Source organism: Lepisosteus platostomus, chromosome 3 (genome assembly GCF_059453375.1).
Source record: "Lepisosteus platostomus isolate fLepPlt1 chromosome 3, fLepPlt1.hap1, whole genome shotgun sequence".
Lineage (NCBI taxonomy): Eukaryota > Metazoa > Chordata > Actinopteri > Semionotiformes > Lepisosteidae > Lepisosteus > Lepisosteus platostomus.
Genome location: NC_142613.1, coordinates 69,905,610 through 69,913,771, shown reverse-complemented (window position 1 = coordinate 69,913,771; position 8,162 = coordinate 69,905,610). Strand labels below are relative to the sequence as shown.

Below are 8,162 nucleotides of genomic sequence, written 5' to 3'. Positions count from 1 at the left end.
CTAAAAGACTATGAGATATTAATGGACTTTTAAATGGTTTTATACCCTTCTCCTGATGTGTGTCTTCATACAACATTATCTTTGTTGTTTTCAAAGCTCCTTAGTCTTCATTGTTGAATCTCGTCTTGGAATTCACTGCCTGACTGACAGACCTTAGAGAGAGGGAAGCATTTATTTTGAATTCACATGAACCACTATTATTGCAGACAGACTGAGGCCACTCAATTAATTGTGTGGCGCTTTAAGGTAATTTTGTGCACCTATATAATTTTTGGTTCACCACAGGAGGGTTTGAATAGTTTTGAAACATGACGTAACCATGTTTCTTACTTGTTAATAGCAAATGGTCTATTTAGTTCTTCCTGATTATGCTCTAAATCTATGGAGATGGATGTGTACATAATAAATTGCTTTTTCAAAGTGTCATGCCTGCAAGGTTTAAAGTAATTAAATATGAAGGCTATGTAAAGATCTGAACACTTTTGCAGGCACTGTATGTGCATATGTACGTCAAAAATAAATGGTTAAAAACATACACAGTAAATAGCAATAATATTGAGTGGCATTTTAATTTTATTTTTTAAAGTGGCTGAAAAGATTAATACAGTACATTTAAATGAATGAACTCACAAAACAAAGGAATTTAAAAAAATATTTTTTTACACTTTTCTGAACCAAAGTAGAAACATGGAAATTCCAGTACACAAAGATAATACTTTGAGTAATTGTTAATGTTACTATTGAAATTAGTACTAAGGCATTGATCTTAGTCACCTTAGAAGGTAAAAGAAAATGAAAACAGACATATTGGATATTTAATTACCTAAAGGTGACTTCTGCCTTCACTTTCCAATTACAATTAAATATTTAACTGGTCTTAAACTGACATTTGTTTGTCTTCAATATTTCTCCATAGGGACACTAAATTTGTTCAGCGTAAGGGAAACTACAGTATACGGCCTCATTATGCTGCTAATTATAGTTTCAGGAAAACATGTTTCAAGAGCTTCGGCTGAAGATTCGAACTCTGAATGCCAATTTTTAATTCCCTGTTGTGAAACAGGAATCGTATCTGTTCCTTTGCAAATGGAAAAGCAACCATTAACAACATATAAAGTTCAAAAGTAAATTATCTCTACAGAAATCGTACATAAATAATTACACATTAAATGACAGCTTAATGTTCACTGCAATTAAGGAAATCATTTTTCTGTTTGTATTGTATTTGGTGGGAAAAAAAATCCATTTGCTTTGGTTTACTTAAATAAGATTTTCTCTCCTTTTTGTTTTAACATGTTGATTTTAATTGGCTTAAACCCCGACCACTTCTTGATATCTGAATTTAACAAAATAATATGTTCAGAGCAAAGGTCAGTGGCTGATATAAGAGTGATGATCTAATATTTTGACCAAGAAAATGTAAAAATTGTAAATACAGTATGTGATATACTTCAATCAAAATGTGAGTCTCATTTATGCTTTTCATACAGTGTTTCATGAAATATTTATACATTTCAAAATGGTCTTATACTCTGGCCAGTTATTATTTCTAGTGGAATACAGAATCACAAAAATATGAATTTACCTAATGAAATAATTAGGATTGATTAATTGTTGTTGTCCCTTTCCATTTACTTTAACTTAAGTCTTAAGTCAGTCAAGTCTTGTGACCTGCAATGCTCTGTTAGAAACAGAAAATAATGGGTATCTAGCCGGATTTTGTTTACAACTAAAATAAAAATTAGAAAGGTCAAAATAAATTGTACAGTATAGCAGCACTGCAGATGAGTGTCTCATTTGGTCCATACACAGACTAGAAGACTGGCTAACTAAAGGGCAGTGGGAATGAGCCAGGATAAGAGACCTCGGTTTGGTCCCTTCATAGGGGAATAACCAATGAGCATTTGAACTGAAATCTGAGTTGGACTTACACTGAGCACAATGAAATTGCAAAGCATTATAAAAGAAGGTAAAATGCATAAAAAATGGAACCTGGGCCTCTAAACCAGCGCTACCATTGTCCTCTCTCTGAAGAGCACTTTACAAACATTGTTTTTCTCTCTCACTCAGGCTACAGCGTTCTGAAAAATTGTGTGTCTTACTACAGTATATACAGTATGTACAGTATTCTGTATGTGGCCTCTGTATCTTTACAAAGCTGAAGTCTAGGCTAAATAAACACATTTCATGACAAAAGGGATTGTAGGGGTGTGCCGGGCAGAGGTTAATTCAGAGTTAAACCTGCAGCTGGGAAGCTCAGGCCAGTATCTAAGCAGGTAAAGAAAAAGGAAATCAACATTTCTGAGCAGATCTGACAATTGCAGCAAAAGGTGAATCTAAGAGAAAGAATTGAAGAATATAAACTGTTCTTTTACTCTTACTGTAATGTTTCAAAAATGGAATGATTATCATGATTCCAGGATATCACATCAGATTAGAGTATTGTATGAGAATATCGTACCAGAGTGGGATTTTTTAAAAAGCACAAGCTTTTTGACATTTTACTTAGAAACTCTGCTCTAATTTGATATTAATTTTTTTGTTTTTGACAGTATTTGATTTCAGGATGGAGCCTGCAAACCACAAAGAAACATTTGTGTATATGTATCGAAGTGGAATATTGCAGCAGGATATTAAACTTGAAAATAAACAATGAAAACATTTTGGAGATTTCTTTGTAAAAATTAAAAAAAAAAGTCCAAGAAATTAAGGTAAAACTAATTTTCATTTCAGAATGTAAACTCTGAACTCTAAACTTCAGTTTTCTCAATGTAATAAATACAGCCTTTGCTGTTTTGATGTACAGTACTGTATATCCAATATTCCTTTACTAGAATAATATATATATATAAAAATATGACATTAAGCCTACCATTTTGAACTTTATAAATAATATTTAAGGTAAAACCACAATGTTTAAATGTGAGTTTCTTATCTGTAATGGTCAGTTGGATTATTTTGTAATGAGTAATGACTGGAAGCAAAAAAGACTGATTTTTAAAAACAAGAAACTATCTTGCTCACTATCAACAAATATTGTGCTAACAGCAGGAGGGGGATACTGAAAATCCAACAAATCAACATTTGAAGTAATGGCTGATTAATTACAGATGAAACTATGTAATCAGACTGATGTTGCAACTGTTTGTAAATTGGAAGGTTAACCTGAGAGATGTGGCGTCATGTATCTCATAAAACTCTAGGACATGTGTTTAGTACCAGCCAGTAAAAATGCATCTCAGCATCTTCAGGTTACATGCCGAGACTCAAAGTCACAAAATATTTCTTGGAGTAAACTGATACATATTAAAAGAAATTCTGGTGCTGAATTCCAATGGAATTTATAACTAACTGGCCACTATTAAAAATCAGTTTTCAATCCATTAGGAGGAAACTAATCAAAGTAAAATAAATGCCAAAAAAAGGCATAATTTCCCTTATCGTGTAACATATTTTATTTATTATTACAGATAAAAATGTCCCATAATTACGTTGTGATGAAAAAAAGAAATACATTACTTTTAAGTAATAAAATCCCTTAAAGGCATTAAGGGCAAAGCTCAAAGGGACAGTACAAGAATCAGTGAGTAGATCTGAATTTCTGCCAGTATGTTTGGGTTTTGCCAAAAAATAAGAATAAATGCAAAAATATTTAACAGTAGACTTGCAGTCTGTGAAGTCCAGTATCTCTAGGAGGGAAATAACATATTTAAAATTCTCCCTACATAAGGCAATCAAAATTGGTCAAATTCAAATGTGAAATAAATATAAAGATTGATTTAATTTCAGTTCATATCTTCCATTAATTATTTCATACAAAGACCAAAATAGTCCAAAATGAGCAAGAGATCTATCTTCAGTATGGATTATTCTGGTTTTCTGCAAAAATTAACAGTCAGGAAGGCAAGACATAAATTAAAAACCAACAACAAACAAAACACACTTAATGTGGGATCTTTCATAAATACACAGAGGCAAATGTGTTACGTGTGTCTTAAAGAAAGGCATGCAGAGACATTACATTTTTAATCTACAGTAATTCCAAAACAACAAGGAAAAAAGGCTTTGTTGTGTGTGTGAAAACGATAGGGAGAAGGTTTCATTATATTAAAACCTTTGATTTTATGTACCTTTTAAAATTATAGATTATAGCAGAGATACTCTTACATTTCTATTAAATTCTATCATCTTAAGTTATTTAAATGCACTGTGAAGAATTTATGACTACATATGACTACAGTACTAACTTTTGAGTTTATGCACCTTTTACAATTATAGCAGAGCTACCATTATATACAGTTTCTATTAAATTTTATTGTCAAGTTATTTAAATCCACAGTAAACTAAAACAGAAATAGAATAATTTATGACTACCTTCGAAAAAGGTAAATAAAAAATCATACACTGGGAAGTATCCATTCATACATCACAAAGAAAATAAACACCTATTCGTTTTTACATACAATGGAATAGTAAACCACCTAGTAAAAAATATACTAGAAATACAATCAAATAGTGTAACAGACACGGTATTGGATAACTTTTGTATAAAATGTAATATCTCATCCCTCATGTAAGATAAGTGTGATTTACAGGCAATATGAAAAAACCCAATTTTAGGTACTGCAACTGCATGTATTTGAAACTTTATAAGGACAAATTTTAAAGTCAGGTAATAAATTTGACAAATGTGAGGTAGAATTCTAATATCTGACTTATAAATTGTTTTAATAGTTTATTGCTATAGTTATAGTTATTAAACAATTATGATGTTGGAATACAGCTCAGTGGCATGAATGTAAGTTAAGCAGCAGTAAGTAAGTCACTGACATCAGACTAGTTACAGTTGTGAACTTCAGGAGAGAAATGACAAGAGCTCCAAGCATTTCAGTTTAGGTGAAAAATACTTACTTGCAATATTCCTGACCTGGTTCAAGTAGGTAGCTGCGACAGCATTCGTAGGCTGCAAAGGAACAAGTAAAGGTTTAATCCATGCTGAAAAGAGCCTTCTTTGGGTGTGAAGAAGTCTCCACAGCCAAAACATTGTGTTTCTTTTCTTCTCTTTTCAGCATGGAATAAAACCTTTACTTATTCCTGGTCTGTGTGGTTTTCAAAGATACAGTTCACTTTGTTCATCTACAGAAGACCTTTCTAAAGTGCAGAGCATTAGTAAAAATACACACATTTCTAATTCATTGTGTCAGTTTCGACATTTATATACAGTATTCTAGATTACTGCACCCACGGGCATTTCAAAGAGGAAGTAATGTTATGGATTAATGTAAACATGTCAGGAGTGTACATAATTTATTCACTTGATTTTACGACAGTTTTAATCTATGAAGAGAGCTGCCCATGCCTGCACATTACAACAGTTCTAAAGTACTCAAAGACTAAGTATTTTGTGTTAGCTGTTCAAGTCATTTTCTCCATGTCCGAATCTGTGGCACATTCTCAAGTAGACTATGATAGAGATCTGCAGAAGCTGTCATAAATCTTTTCTTGAGAAAAGCACACTCTTGAATTATGGCACTTCTGGGAAATGGATTTCCATTTTCTTGGATTAGAAGAGGCATTGAAAAAAGTCTAAAATCCTGTTGCTGTTTTTGAATAAAAATCTCTGTTTTAGATGAACACAATAAATTCACAATGTAGTATTTTTATCTTGACGTATGAAAACAGCTGCTCCTGTAATCAGATTTTTCATTCAATAAAATATTTAAACATTTTATTCATTGTTCTCCTTTAAACGTTTCAAAAATAAAAATAATTTGAAATGCCGGCAACAATGGCCTCAATGATTTGTACTGTATATCAAGTCATATCTTATGCGGTGATGCCAGCAGTATGACAAGTCTGAAACACTCCCTTTACACCATGTGGAATTTGTATTCTTGCTTTGACTGTGATCTTCTGAAAAGAAATTCTTTTTGACTAAACATTTGATTTTAGCACTGATAACATTGTTCGCATACCGCAGAGAACACAGTATAATTCTTTAATTTTGATCAAAGTTTCTGCTTTATGGCCAATCATACTTTATCATCTTTTCACATACTGTAGGTGAATTTAAGTTCATTATACTAAATCTTTACATGAAATAAAGTCTTCCTTTTCTATAAAGAAACGGCAATTGTTGACTTGCTTAAGATTCTACACATACGAGCTTTGATCTGTTGCTATTCTTCCATAATGTGTGCTACTAGGTTTAGAGTGATAACTTTTTTTAATGTAATAAATTACGATAGGGAAGCATGTTCTCTAGTGAGCCCGCCCTGTAGCCTCTCAGCTCTTGGGTTCTGGGTTCAGTTCTGGGCTTCTCTTTGTTGCATCTCCCTGGTTCTCCCATTGCCATATGGGTGCACTGGTTTGTCTAGCTAAGTTAAGTGTGTGTGTTCTGTGACAGGCATCCCATTAACATAACATAACATAACATCACTTTATTAGCCCTATACAATTTCTTGCATTAGGAATTCATCTTTTCACATACCCCAACTTGCTCTCCATAAGACACACAGAGAGGGAGAGAAGCTTAGGGTCAAGGCACAGGGTCAGTCATTGAACAGCACCCCTGGAGCAGTTTGGGTTAAGGGCCTTGCTCAGGGGCCTAACGGAGAAGGATTCCTCTGCCAGCTGCAGGATTTGAACCGGCAACCTTCCAGCCACAGACCCACCGCTCTGCCCTAAGGATCTCACCTTCCAAGGCAGGCTTCAAGCTGCTGCAGCCTTTATCGGGATCACAGTGCCTTTCTGGTTATGGATCGCTGCATTAAAATAGACCTTTACACATGCAGGTCTCCTGAGTATACATGCATTTATGTACAGTACGTTTGTTACAAAGCCTGTTATTTAGTGGGTTCTTAAGAGCAAACGGTGCTTGGTACAGTTTGTAGACCTAATTAACAAAAGGCAGAGGAACATACAAAGTTTAAACACCCCATCTCTTACCTCCTTCCTTATTTCCACCTCCTCCCGGGGGAAGTGCGTCAGGTCCATCGGCCCACCAGGGGTCGCTCTGCTTGTAGTGCCTTTCTCCCCCATGGGTGTTGTGTGACCATTGCAGGCCTGAGTCTGCCAGCACACTGCAGCAGCCTTGCAAACTTTCAATAGGCAAAGACCAGGAGCCCCTTAAAAACACAGTGCAACAACAAACTGCAGAAAAGTCCACTTTCGTGTCTTTATGGCTCATATTCTGTTACACTCCATGTCAGTATTGCAACCCTGGCAGTGCAAGTTACCTTGTATATAAAGGCATCGAACTGACAAATGTTACAGTGTCTTAAAACAAAACTTAACATGAATTATAGAACATATGCACACTAAATTGCTAGAACCTGTTTCGAGATTAGAAACAGACATTTGCGTCCACGTTGAGCCTGTTAGAGAAAGGCGACGGGAACATGAACAGGACATTCCCTGCATGGAGGGCAGGGGAATTCTTCCATGTCTGGGGAAGGGGCGCTGCTTGGCTCTGCGGCCAGAGCTGCTCATGAGCAGCTGTGATCAGACCCCAGTGGGGAAAGAGCTGTACCTTTCACACTTCCCATGAAGCAGAATTAAGCCACTTTAGATGTTCTCTTTCAGGTTCATTTCCATGTATCGGCGTAATGAAGTCACGTTTCCTAATTGTTATAAATACTGTAGTGAGAGCCTCTATAGGTCTTCAGATTCCTCAACCAACAGCTTCCAGTTTCTGGCTGTGGTCCCATCTTCCTTCCTAATTACCAGATTGTTTTTTTCAGGCATTATTTATCGTTCTTTTGCTTTTACATGTTGTCATCATTTAAATGTGCTTTTCCTATACTGTATATACTGTAGTTATATAGACTGCAGACACTGCCAGCAGCCATATCACCCTGCAACTCACAACTGGCAGCCCACTGAAGCTCAGCAGGTGTGAGCCTGGTCAGTACCTGGATGGGAGACCTCCTGGGAAAAACTAAGGTTGCTGCTGGAAGAGGTGTTAGTGGGGCCAGCAGGGGGTGCTCACCCTGCGGCTCATGTGGGTCCTAATGCCCCAGTGTAGTGACGGGGACACTATACTGTAAACAGGTGCCGTCCTTCGGATGAGATGTAAAACCGAGGTCCTGACTCTCTGTGGTCATTAAAAATCCCAGGGTGTTTCTCGAAAAGAGTATGGGTGTAACCCCGGCGTCCTGGCC

General features: G+C 35.7%; 1 long non-coding RNA gene across 1 annotated transcript in view; it reads right to left on the bottom strand.

The window, feature by feature from the left end:
- Nucleotides 1-2,749: 2,749 nt before the first annotated feature.
- Nucleotides 2,750-8,162, bottom strand: part of LOC148675370 (uncharacterized) — a 32,714-nt gene continuing 27,301 nt past the window's right edge. Inside the window, exons 2-3 of the long non-coding RNA XR_015935499.1 lie at nt 6,949-7,127; nt 2,750-4,963 (exon numbers count right to left, since the gene is read on the bottom strand). This is a non-coding gene — a long non-coding RNA (uncharacterized LOC148675370). The remainder of the gene's footprint in view (nt 4,964-6,948; nt 7,128-8,162) is intronic.